At 41.8% G+C, this 12657-nt stretch overlaps 1 long non-coding RNA gene and 1 pseudogene across 2 annotated transcripts; one reads left to right on the top strand and one right to left on the bottom strand.

Moving 5' to 3' along the window:
• Window positions 1-5482: 5482 nt before the first annotated feature.
• LOC146515342 (long-chain fatty acid transport protein 2-like) lies at window positions 5483-11220 on the bottom strand (annotated as a pseudogene). Its single transcript, XR_014875082.1, has 10 exons — window positions 10664-11220; window positions 10311-10520; window positions 10072-10227; window positions 9731-9855; window positions 9440-9634; window positions 9264-9351; window positions 8890-9088; window positions 8720-8817; window positions 5817-5947; window positions 5483-5704 (listed from the first exon to the last, which is right to left on the bottom strand). The product of XR_014875082.1 is annotated as a long-chain fatty acid transport protein 2-like (transcript).
• Window positions 5942-10528, top strand: LOC146515343 (uncharacterized). Its single transcript, XR_014875083.1, has 2 exons — window positions 5942-6995; window positions 7834-10528. It is a non-coding gene; the product is annotated as an uncharacterized LOC146515343 (long non-coding RNA).
• Window positions 11221-12657: the final 1437 nt, after the last annotated feature.

The raw sequence follows: 12657 nt of genomic DNA, 5'->3' as shown, positions 1-12657 counted from the left end.
CGGAGCTTCCACAGATTCAATAACATTAGCAAGTGTTGGAGGCCAGCAGGTGGAAGAGAAGGAAACCCAAGGCGGCCGCCGGTCCAAGTGTGAACTGAACTTAACTTAAGTTATGACCCGCAGTCTATCTGGGTCAGATATAAACCAAGTTTAGGTGGAGTTTATTTTCGTTATTCTGACTTTTTCCGTACTGCGTACTAGCTAGCATGACGGAGTTTCTATACAGCTGGGTGGGTGCTATGAAGTTAACGATGTTAAACTTTATTTTGTTCATAAGTTATTAGAGTTGCCAACCGTCCCGTCTGGTATTCAGAGAAAATATTACGCGTTTCTTATTGAGGTGAAAAGGAACAGTTTGTCCCGTAATTCGGCTACATTGAAAAAGGCACGAAGCTGGAGTTATTCTGTGTCTTTGCTGCACAGCTGCCTCTTCTTCTCTCTTTCTCCCCCCTCCCTCTCCCGTTTCTACTTCAATCATGAAAACTGATCAATGATCAGCTGATCGGCTCTCTTGTTTGTTTATCGCCCACTTTGCGCCAGAAAGGGGAAACCAGCCGATGTCGCGTTAAACAACAGCAGCACGTTTAAGCTTGATCAGCTGTTGTTAGAATTTATTTAATATTAATTCCTAGTATCAGCTGATGTTTGCTGGAGCCACAGCTGCAAAAAAGCTGCTGGTCATGATGTCGGTTTGTTTATCTGGTGAGAGGGAAACATGAAACCAGGAGATGTCCTTACTGAATCATCAGAGCTGAACAGGTGATGGAGAAACAGGTTTACCTTTTAGGTGACATAAATGAGTTGAAGGGAAGTTATGAACTGTTTCTGAGAGACAGATAACCCCAGGATCCTTTTTAGGTAGCTGACAGCTGGTAACTGTGCAGGAGCAGAGCTAGCAAAGTTTTGCCAGGGGGGCCAGGTGTGGCATTAACAGGGAGAGGTGGGCACAAAGAAATACTTTTCTTTCTTATTCTCATTTAAAATGTCTAGCTTTTAAAAAATAATTATCTGAATCTTACAACAAACGATTGATGCATATATACCATCAAAACAGTGAACATCACTGTCACAACAGCGTTTGTTTTCATTCAAAGGCTTTATGATTTTTCCTATAATGGCCGGTCTCTAGTCAAAATTCCCGGGCCGATTTTTTGTCCCCGTCCAGCCCCGTATGCAGCTCATCTGCAGTCTGGTGTTACCTACATCTTCCTATTCAGAAGGCAGAATTTCCGAGTTCTGAGTACAATCAAAGCACCACGACTGCAGTTTTTTGTGTTGGATGTAAAAGGCGCACATGATGCTGTGACGTAGGCTAGAATCATGGCAGCAGTCAGTGACGGTCCAGGCGTGGGATTTCTCTCGTGGAAATATGTATTATCTTTTCCTTTCTATTGGTAGGTGGCACAGTGCACTTGTGGCAAGTAAGCAAGCTAGAAGACTGTCAAAGTTATGGAAGCAACACATTAACAAGAGAATTCTGAGTAAAACCAAAGTTACTTTCCCTAGTAACTAGTTACCTTGAAAATAACGAGTAACTTGAAGTAACTGAGTTACTTTTGATAGAAGTAACTAGTAATGTAACTAAGTTACTTTTTTAAAGTAACTTACCCAACACTGCGTATAACATACTGCTTTCACGTGTTTTAGGCCTTTCACTGGCTTTATACCGAGTGACCACTTTAGATTGTGCTAGTGGACCAAAATGAAGCCCAAACAGACGGTGAGAGGGTAGCACCTGATGACCTGAACATGAAGACAGGCTGGAGACTGTCAGATCTCAACTAAGCTTTTGCTGGGCTGTGTTTGCTCACACAGAAGGGCAGGTGCTGTTCATAACCTTTAACTTGTAGTTTTGCCAAGAGCCTCTGGTGAGTCTGTTGGGGCACAAGGCAAAACTTCAGAGGAACCCTTTAACTAGCACCAAATACTCTGACTATCAACAATAACTGTCTAGAAGGAAAGTGGAACCAGTGAAACCCTTTTCTGTGTCCGCTGCATCAGCCAGCAACATCGGGGAATTAGGCAGTCTCAGATATAATGAGATTGCTAAGAAGACTCCTCATACCGAGACGTTTGTGCATACAAAGAGGAGTATGCACAGAGAGCCTACTCCTGGCTCTGAATGTGAGAAGCTGCAGAAAATCTCGTCGAGGCCTCTGTTTTATGACTTGAGGCAGCGCCAACAGGACAGCAGCTTTGACAGTCCCTCCTAACAGCAAAACATTCTAAACGTTATGATCCCCAGTTTATGTTTTTCCCAGTGGTCCTAAGTTTTTGGGGCGACCGTGGCTCAGGGGGTTGGGAAGCGTATCTGTAACCGGAAGGTCGCCGGTTCGTTCCCCGGGCTCTCTGTCCTGGTCGTTGTGTCCTTGGGCAAGACACTTTACCCCACCGCCTACTGGTGTTGGCCAGAGGGGCCGATGGCGCGATATGGCAGCCTCGCCTCTGTCAGTCTGCCCCAGGGCAGCTGTGGCTACAACTGAGAGTGAATGAATAATGGCATTGTAAAGCGCTTTGAGTGCCTTGAAAAGCGCTATATAAATCCAATCCATTATCATCCATTATCAACTGTATATATTATAACATGTATCTGTTGTGGAAATATTAGTAATAGTAACGAGAAGTTGTGTGCCAGAAAAGCCAGACAGAAGCTGTTAATTATTGAGCTTCAAAGATGTCAGACTGGATTTCGTAACCTGCTGCTGGCTGGAGTTTACATAATGACAAAGTATATATAGAGGACGTTCCTGATTAACTCTAGTGAATATGTATGTTTCTTACTGCTTTATTGCCTTGTGTAAACAAATGCAGGCTAAATTCCAGTCTATTCTATTACTTTAGCAGTATAGTTTATTACTGTGTGTGTGTGTGTGTGTGTGTGTGTGTGTGTGTGTGTGTGTGTGTGGTCAGATTTATAGATGTTCAAAACAAATTTTTAAACACTGACAAATCTTTAAACGTGCATCAAAAGATTTGTTACTCTTGAGATGACTCACCCTCGAGTCAAAATTCACAAGTTACAAACAACTTTACACCTGTTTTAATATCTGCTGCAGCAAAAAAAAGAAGAAGAAAAATCAAGATACAAAACAAAACAGTTTATATGTTGGGTTTATGTTATCCACAATTTATTGGAAGCTTAACTTGTGTTCACAACTTGCTGCTGTTGCCCAGGGACTACAGACGATCTCTATGGATATAGATATGGATATGGAGGGTGTGTATATGAAATCACAGCTTTAATAAAATTATTATGAAGGCAAATATAATTTAAAACACCTTGTCATTAAAATGTGCAGCCAGAAGTGCAACGCTGTCATCTCAATAATTTGCATCCTGGCTCTTCCCTCCTGACCTGAAGACAAAAGTTAAACAATCACAAAACATGTGAAACATGACAAACACACTACAGGACAAAGCATGATGTCATGGGCTGGGTTTTTGGACCTAGCATTTTAAATTTCATGTCCCTTTTGTATTATGATGTTCTTGTTTGTATAGTTTAGGCTTCATTTAGTTCTGTTGATAGTGAGCTCTGTTTCCCTATTTCGTTCTCATCTGTCTAGGCTCATCCCAGGTCTGTGTCTTCCCTAATATGTTGGTTATGGTGTCGTGTCTTCAGTGTGCAAGTCTGTCAAGTCCCCTTTAAGTCTCCCTCGCTCTTTGTGTGTTTCAGCAATGTCTTTGTCCTCCGTCGTCTTCCCTATTTGTCATGTGTAATCTCCTTGTCCATTTAGGTTCCCCTTAGGTCCCCCTGTGTCCCTCTCTGTGTTTGTGTGCATGTGTCCCTTTTTTGTTCACATGCCGGAAGTGATAGCAGAGCTGTACATCTTACTTTGATTCAGAAATCCCTCAGGCAGAACATGGTATATTATATTTAGATGGAAACTGGTGTATTCATAATTGTCCCTGGTACATTTGTTGTATGGGCAGTATGTGTTTATTGTTCGATTGTGTAATTACGTGTTACCCACTGGCAATGCATGCCGGGAGGCGGTAATACAGTGAGTAAAGAGTTGGTCTTACGGCACACAGTGGTCCCGCGTACTTATTCAGATTCAGAGTAAGAATCACACATGGTGTCAGAAGTGCTGTGTGACTTTTAAGACTCCATACATCTGCCGAGTGTGAGGAGAAGGTGAAAACGAAATGCCAAATGACGATGAAAACAGAGGCAATTACAGAAATGACGGAGCCAACTAATGTGTCCGAGTTGCGCAGTTTTCTGGGCATGGTGAATCAAGTGGGCAAGTTCATCCCCCATTTAGCTGAAAAAGACAAAGCCCTGAGAGATCTTCTTTCCACAAAGGATGCATGGTATTGGGGAACTGACCAAGCGAGAGCTTTCAAAACATTAAGAGATGCCCTGACCTCACCCCAAGTGCTCACAATGTATAACCCCAACAGAGACATTAAAGTATCAGCAGATGCTTCATCCTTTGGTCTCGCAGGTGTTCTTTTGCAGCTGTGGGAAGAAGGATGGCGACCAGTGGCGTATGCATCGAGGTCCCTTTCTCCTACTGAACCACGATACGCACAAGTAGAAAAAGAGGCACTGGCGTCTAGTCTACATGGGCGTTTGAGCGATTTCGTGATATCCTGATTGGTAAACATTTGTCTCAAAACGGACCACAAACCTCTTGTTTCCTTACTGGGGGGACAAGCTCTGGATCTCTTGCCACCCAGGATCTAGCGATTCAGAATGAGACTCATGCGTTACTCGTACAATGTGCAGTACGCCCCAGGGAAATCGCTCTGGACAGCAGATACTTTGTCCCGCTCGCCTCTGAAAAAAACAGTGAACATGTCAGACAAAGAGCTAATGGAAAACACAGACATAAGTGGACAGTATTGTAACAAACACACCTGTCTGTTCCTCCTATATGCAAACACTGAAGGAACAACTGAAAAGCGACAGTGTGTGTGCTCGCGTCATGGACATGTGCACCCAAGGCTGGCCAGAACGTGCAAAACAAGAGCCTTTACTGAGAAATTACTGGCCTGACAGAGCCACACTCACAAGACGGCCTTTTGCTAAAAGATACACAGCTTGTCATTCCTTCAGCGATGAGAAACAAGGTTTGGGTGACCGATGTCAAAACTCCAGGCACTGTTATCCAAAAATCACTCTACACCACGATCATACACAGTAGAGTTACCACAAGAGACTGTTAGGCGTAATCACATGCATTTGATTCCTTTAAGTTCACCCGTGCACGAACCTGCTAATGTGCCTGTGTTGCAGAAACCACAAACACCCAGTGTAATCCCTGCTACACCTGTTAACACTGATGTTGTCTGAACCAAGTCAGGGAGGGCAATAGTTAAAGCTAAAAAGTTAGATCTATAAGAGAAAAAAAAAAGGTTGTTGTTATATAACTGTGTTACAATGGTTTTGTAGAGCACAGTAAAACGAATCAAAAAGAGTTGTCAAAAAAAAAAGAAAAAAAAAAGAGAGAAATGAAAAAAATTATTTGCTTACACGTGAAAGAGGTGATTTTATTTCCTTTAAAAAGTAAAAATCACTTTATATTTTGATATTTCCTGCTACAATTGAATCAAATACATCTGGTGTGAGTGGAGTATAATTCCTCTCTTTTTCATTCAGAAAGTAGAGTGGGTCTGTTATTTCATTTGGGTTGAAGCCCTGCTCCACTGCTTTCGTCTTTATTAGCTTGAACGTGCCTGTAATGTCCAGTGACCTCTGTAATGAATCACAGTACAACCAATTATTAGTGGATAAAATAAATCATGCGAGCAACAAAGAGACTTAACCACAAATGCAAAAAAGTGTAAAATAACTGGAGTAAACATACTTGAATCCTCATAAAGCGTGGCCTGGCGTAGGACGGCAGGAAGTCCTCAACATGTTTAAAAACAACCGTGGAGTCAAACTTCAGTCCATCCATCAAAGTAACAGCAGCCATCCCGGCTCTTCCCTCCTGGCCTGAAGACAAAAGTTAAACAATCACAAAACAGGAGTTAAATGAAGTTCAGTATTGCTAATTAAAAGTGTCAGTACTAAGTAAAAGTCTTGAGCCACCACTCATCTCTTCACATTCTGACTTTGTCAACTGTTCTTATGCAGTAGTTTTCCAGGCTTCCTTAAGATCTATCAAACTCTTTCTTTAGACATTGGCTGCTTTCTCATTCATTTTTAGTCCAGTTCTTATCTCTGACCATTTTAAGAGGAATGTTTTTTTTGGTTTGTTAAGCCATATGACTGTCATGGTCCTCCAGTCCTCCTGTGCTGGCTCCCCATTTCTCTCTCCACTGCTTCTATCCTTTGTGTGTGTCGCGTGGATGAGAGAGAGAAAAAATACACACTTTTTGATACAAGGACAGGTCATTCCTCTGCATCCTGTCTTTTAGTCCATCATGCCTGTGATGATGAACTCACTTGTTGGTAATCCTGTAATCAGCTGGTCACTACTTAAGGAGAAGGAAGGCGTTCATTTGATGCCTGATTGTTAAATCTCTTACCTGACAAAAATTGTAGGGCTGCGTTTGTAAAGCTTTAGCGTATTGCGTTCTCCTCTGTGCAGATTTTTGAACATTCACTGTAAATAAATGCACTAAGCCTCCCAAGTCCACATCTTGAATCCAGAAGTTTGCATTAGTGATGACATTAACACTGACTTATAAATCATTCAAACATAAAAAAAAGGCAGAAGTTGTATTTAAGTTACTTTAGAACCTGGTAAGGGTTAAATTCAGCACATATGAATTTGTTTAGTATGTAAAACAACCCTTCGCCACAGTTGGCACGCGAAGAGTTAACTGATGGCACGACCATAGCTGGACTGGCCATCGGGCATACCAGGCATTTGCTCGGTGGGCCGATGATTTTTTTTTTTTTGGCTGTGGCGGAGCTTCCAGATTCAGTAAAATTAACAAGTGGTGGAGGCCAGCAGGTGGATGAGGGAGAGGGGAAGCAGGAGGAGGAGAGACCCGAGGCAGCCGACGGTCCGAGTGTCAGGTGAACTGAACTTCAGGTAAGAAGTTATGACCTGCAGTCTATCTGGGTCAGATATAAACCAAGTTTAGGTGGAGTTTATTTTTGTTATGCTGACTTTTTACAGTCACTTACAATAACTCATACTGCGTACTAGCTAGCATGACAGAGTTTCTATACAGCTGGGTGGGTGCTATGAATTTACTGATGTTGAACTTTATTTTGTTCATAAGGTTAGTTAGTAGAGTTGCAAACCGTCCCGTACAAACGGAATCGTCCCGTATTGAGAGAAATTATTACGCGTTTCGTGTTGAGCTGAGAAGGGACGCAGTTTGTCTAGGATGGAAAAAGACACAAAGGTGGATTTATTCTGTCGTTATGCTGCACAGCTGCCTCTTCTTCTCTCATGAGTAGAAGACCAAAGATCACATTAACATGTGTGTCTCTGTATTAAACAGACATGCCATATTGGCTTAGTTTATTTTTCTTATCATTGTTGTGAGGAGACCATAAATAGCATTTGTATTTTCTGTTGTACAGTCCATCTGCTGTTATGGAGTTCTTGTTATGGATAAAAAGTGTCTTTTTTTGTTTCAAAATAGCTGATAACTATTCGCTGATAGCTGCCAACATCTGCAAACAAATATAATTCTATAAAGTGGTTCTATATATTGTGTAACTGTTAATATAGAGCGTTATTAAATTTATTGCTAATGCAATCATATGGCACACTGACTTCTGAGGAAATTTTAAATGGCACTCGCCATCAGAAAGGTTGCCTACCCCTGATGTAAAAGATGGATGAAGCCACTGATGTCATCCAGTGCTCTTTGGACTGTTTGTTTTATGGAGATAAATGTTTAATCTCTTTTCTTCAGCGGCTTCTCAAGTTAGTTATGGTCCATTCCATCACAGCCGACGGCATTTCCTGGATCGTGTTATCTCCTGTCCGGTTCCCGTGGTGGGCTTAGGTGTCCAAAACTTTGCTCGCTGCTGTTTTTTACATCTTGGGAGTCGTGGAATAAACCTTTTGTGTGCCTATTAACCTGGGCTTTACAGACAACGGGAGATTGAGAGACCAGTGTTGGACTGTAGAACTGCTTTGAAATTCATATGAGCTGGGGGGTCCCATTTCACTGCAGGGCAACCTGCATGTGGCGAATAAAGCTTTGATTGATTAATAAAAAAAGTACAAAAGTCAAAACACTGGGTTGATGACGACACTGTCTGTTCTTTTCTGTCTGTGCTGGTGGCGTGCCGCCTTCCTTAGGACAAAAGGAGCAGAATGAGCAGTTGGCTAACAGGATTCCCACCCGATCCTACCAGGTGGGCTGCTAACATGAAAATTCACAATATTTTTCATGTGTCCCAGTTGAAGCTTATTTGGACCAATCCCTGGCAGTTAGTGAAACTCAACTCCTACTTTCATTGTTGTTTAGATTTATTGCCAAGTAATATTTACCAGTATATCCCTGTATTCAGCACCAGCTGCCCGAGTAGTGTGCGAGGTGCATTCCACCATGGCACAAACTCTTTGACTGTATATCCTTTACCCCATGTGTTTACTACTCTAAATAAGCTATATTGAAATAAAGGTACAATCTTCTGGAGAGAAAAAAAAACAATAAAATAATAAAATCTTGATCTAGATTTTAAAAAATGCTTGATTGTGGAACAATTTGATTACTGATTGACTAAACAAACTAAGTGTGGTGTACATTGTTCTGAACATTTTGTTCTTGATTTTGGAGCAGCAACATGTACCTGGCACTTTGACTCCATAAACATTGGCTTCTTTAACACAGTCAGTCAGCACAAGGATGTCGGCAACCTCAGCTGTAGCTACGTTCTCTCCTTTCCATCTGTTGACAATTTGTTTTCAGTGCTCTGTGTGAGCTCACGTTTTTAAGCATTATTTCAAAACATGCGCTCACCTGAATGTGTCTCCAACACGATCGTGGAAGTACATGAAATTATCCTCATCGATGCGCAGCAGGTCGCCGGTGTTGAAGTACAGATCACCTTTCTTGAAGACGTTATGCAGCTTCTTTTTCTCAGTTTGCTTCATGTCTCTCACATAACCAGTGAATGGAGCTTTGGCTGTTATTTCAGTCACCAGAAGTCCAGGTTCACCTGATCAAAGTACGGGAGAAATCATCTTTGGGGTTATTATATTTTAAAGTCAATGTTAATGAGATTTCAATAAATACTTATTTTTAAAGATGCATGGGTGAGAACTTTAGAAATATAAAAAAAGGACAGGAAAAAAATAATCTTTGCTTTTGTAAGCGTCCTGGAAGTAACACACCTTTGTCAACCTCCATGCAAAAACCAGAAGAATCCCTCAAAGGTTCTTCTTTGTCTATGTCATATTTGATCACAGCATATGAAAAAACCTCTGTAAGTTTAAAAAAAGAAGCTAAAACACTGCTTCATGAGTGACAGGTTTTATTTCTTAATGTGAGCTGAAACATGGACTTTTACCTTGTGCAGGAAGGTGTGTCGCCCAAGAGCTCCCATCTTGCTGCTATAATTCAACAGAGAAAAGTTTCCCTCAGTTGCTCCGTAAAATTCTCTGATTTGAATTTCCCCAAATCGTCTCACAAAGTCCCTCCAAACATCTGCTCTGATCCCGTTGCCTACTGCAAGTCTGACCTTGTGGTTTTTATCACTGAGTTTCTGTTTGAAGAGAAAAGAAGAGCGTGCGTTTGTTAGTTTTCTAAACCTTTCTGTGTGAGACAGTAGTATTAATGTTGGTGCTGTGTTGGCACAAACCTGTGGAGTGTTGCAGAGATAACGCATAATTTCACCTATGTACTGTATGACGGTGACATTATATTTTCTGCAGTCATCTCAGAACTGGGAAGCAGAAAACTTACTCCTCAGAACAACAGGAATACCTGCACACAACAATAGATGACAACAGCACACTTTAAAGAGTAGCAGCGGAAGTAGTCAAAATTTTGGGTTTTTCAACAAATATGTAACATAGTTACATATATGTAACTATGGTTTTTATATTACATTGGTTTAAAAAAAAAAAAAAAAAAAAACTAAAGTCATACACCAATCATATATCTAAAAAACACAATAGTATATATCCAAAGAGTTCATACCCCTCTCAATGGCCCCAGTGAAGACAAGGAAGCCGGTGCTGTGATAAAGAGGGAGGGTATCATAAATCACATCTTTGGAGTTCACTCCTGATGAAGGCAGAAGTAAAGACATGGTCCACACTCTGCTTTGAGTGATCACAACTGCTTTAGGGAGACCTGTTAAAGACAAGCCAGAGGCTGAGGGGGTGAATCTTCTGTTTCTTTCACTGATGCATCGTGAATCTCAGTAAGTAGTTTACCTGTTGTCCCTGAGGTGTATATGTAGGCTGCTGGACTCTTCATGGTTACATGGGACCTTAACTCCTTGGGTATAGGCTCAGAGGAAGCCTGATTCATTTTATCGATGAAGCTCTCCACACCTGTAACTTCACATCTGTCGGCTAAGATGAAAACATTGATCTGCTGTTCGTGCAGATGGGGCAGCACCTCCTTCACTGCATCCAGCAAGTCTAGAAAATTGTTTCATATAATTGATGAACTCCAGGCCTGTCAGATTATTTATTTATGTATTTATCTGGTTATTTAATGTTGAGTAAATGAGCTCTCTACTGTCTCCATCGCTTGGAAAAGCAGACAGAAATGCAGGTACTACCTTCAGATGCTACCAGAGTTGTGGCTCCGCTGCAGTTGAGGCAGTGTAGCAGAGACTTGGATCTGATGTTGGAGTTGAGCAAAGCTCCGGGACATCCAATCTTTAGCAAACCCAACCAGAGCCACAGGAACATCGGCTGGTTCCCCAGGAACAGCGCCACTGTGTCTCCTTCCTTTACGCATCCAGCCTGCAGAAACGCTCTCGCGGCTCTGTTGCTCAGGACATCTGCGTCCCGGTAGGTGAACATTTCATCTTTAAAATAAATTAAAGTCTTTTGCGGCTGCGTCTTCACCAGCTCTAAAAGGCGGTCCAGGATTGAGTAATTAGTCTGCATGCACTTTAAGGCAAAGCGCATTGTTTTTATTTTAGCATGTACAGGACATCCTGGAAGAGATAAGAATGGCGGAGTAAAACGCCACATACAATTAAGGCTGCACACACTGTCCAGACCAACATGTTTGTCTCACAGCTGTCCTGCTGAAGACAGAACGGAGGTATAAAAAGGTGCAAGGAGCAGGAGCGCAGACACAACTTATATGTAACTACTGAACAACCAGGTGATCTACATCAAAACAGATGAGCAGGAGGGGCAGCATCCCCTCCTGCTCAATGGTTGCGTCGGAATACATGTACCGACGTTACGTATTTAAAATACAAAATATGAGTAACTGTATTCCGTTACAGTTACCTTTTAAAAAGGTGGTATTTAGAATACAGTTACTTTGTTGAAATAAATGGATTACAAGGCGGTATTTCCCTGTTTCATATTGTGGCGGGTCAGGACTGTTTGGGTTTTGTTTAATAGCTACGTTCTGTTGTTCCAGGTGGCAGCGTTACGGTTGCCATGGTTACAAGGTGACGCTCTCTCTCTGCGTGTTTCCTGGGTGAGAGAGCGCCTTGTTGTTGTTGTCGTGCTAAGCTAATATGCAGAATGCTACAGGTATAGCTCTAAAGAATGTAGCATCATAGGCAGTGTAGTCCGTGCTGCAGGGAGAATGGACTGCCATACACGTTATGTGTCTGTGAGCGAGGGAGGGAGAAAAAGTACAGCTGTCATCAAGCAAAAACGGGAGCTGGAAGCATGTAAATATAATAATAACCACTGCAGCCAAGAAGAGTGGCTGACGAGCCCACTTGTAAGTAAGCTATTAAGACTGGACTGTACACCGTGTTCGTGTTTTCCTCCAAAAACAATAAGTTCCATTGGAGCAGCCTTTCAACGCCTCTCTTTGTCTCTCGCTAGCAAAGTTGACCCAGACAACAAAGTAAAGCTAGTTTTCGGCTATGAGCCGACACAGAGCCCACCGTATTAGCCAGAGGTCCCTTTACTACGGTTCGGAGCCATGGACCTTCAGTAACAGTAATAAATCACAGCAATAGTACATTTATGTAGTTGTAAACAGCATGATAATATATTAAGTAATCCAAAGTATTCAGAATACGTTACTCTCATTAAGTAACGTAACGGAATACGTTACAGAATACATTTTAGGGCATGTATTCTGTATTCTGTAATGGAATACATTTTAAAAGTAACTTTCCCAACACTGTGTAAGCCTTATGTAAATGCTTAGAAAGGACAGGGAGCTGTTAACCCTCCTGTTATGTTGCGGTACAAATTGACCCAGGACCATAATTGGTGTTCCTGGAAACCAACATAACAGGAGGGTTAATTATTAAGCTTCAGGCACCTGCAGACGATAATGGTAATGGATAATGGCGAGACCATAACAGCAATGCACAGTGTCTTGTGCGGTCAGAGCTGCTCTTCTGCCTTCCTTGGTAACAAGTTGTTTTTGTTTTGTTTTTTACTTACTGTTGCCTTATTAGCTCAAAGCAGTTTGGTCATTCTCCTCTTGTATCAATAAAACATTCATCCAGAGAACTGCTGATGGCTGGATATGTTCTTTTTCAGAACTTTTTCTGCAGGACCTAAAGACAGTTGTGATGGAAATTCCCAGTAGATCTGCAGTTTCTGAAATACTCAGATCAGC

The sequence above is a fragment of the Neolamprologus multifasciatus genome, chromosome 7 (assembly GCF_963576455.1).
Source record: "Neolamprologus multifasciatus chromosome 7, fNeoMul1.2, whole genome shotgun sequence".
Classification (NCBI taxonomy): domain Eukaryota; kingdom Metazoa; phylum Chordata; class Actinopteri; order Cichliformes; family Cichlidae; genus Neolamprologus; species Neolamprologus multifasciatus.
This window is presented reverse-complemented; position numbering and strand designations above follow the sequence as displayed.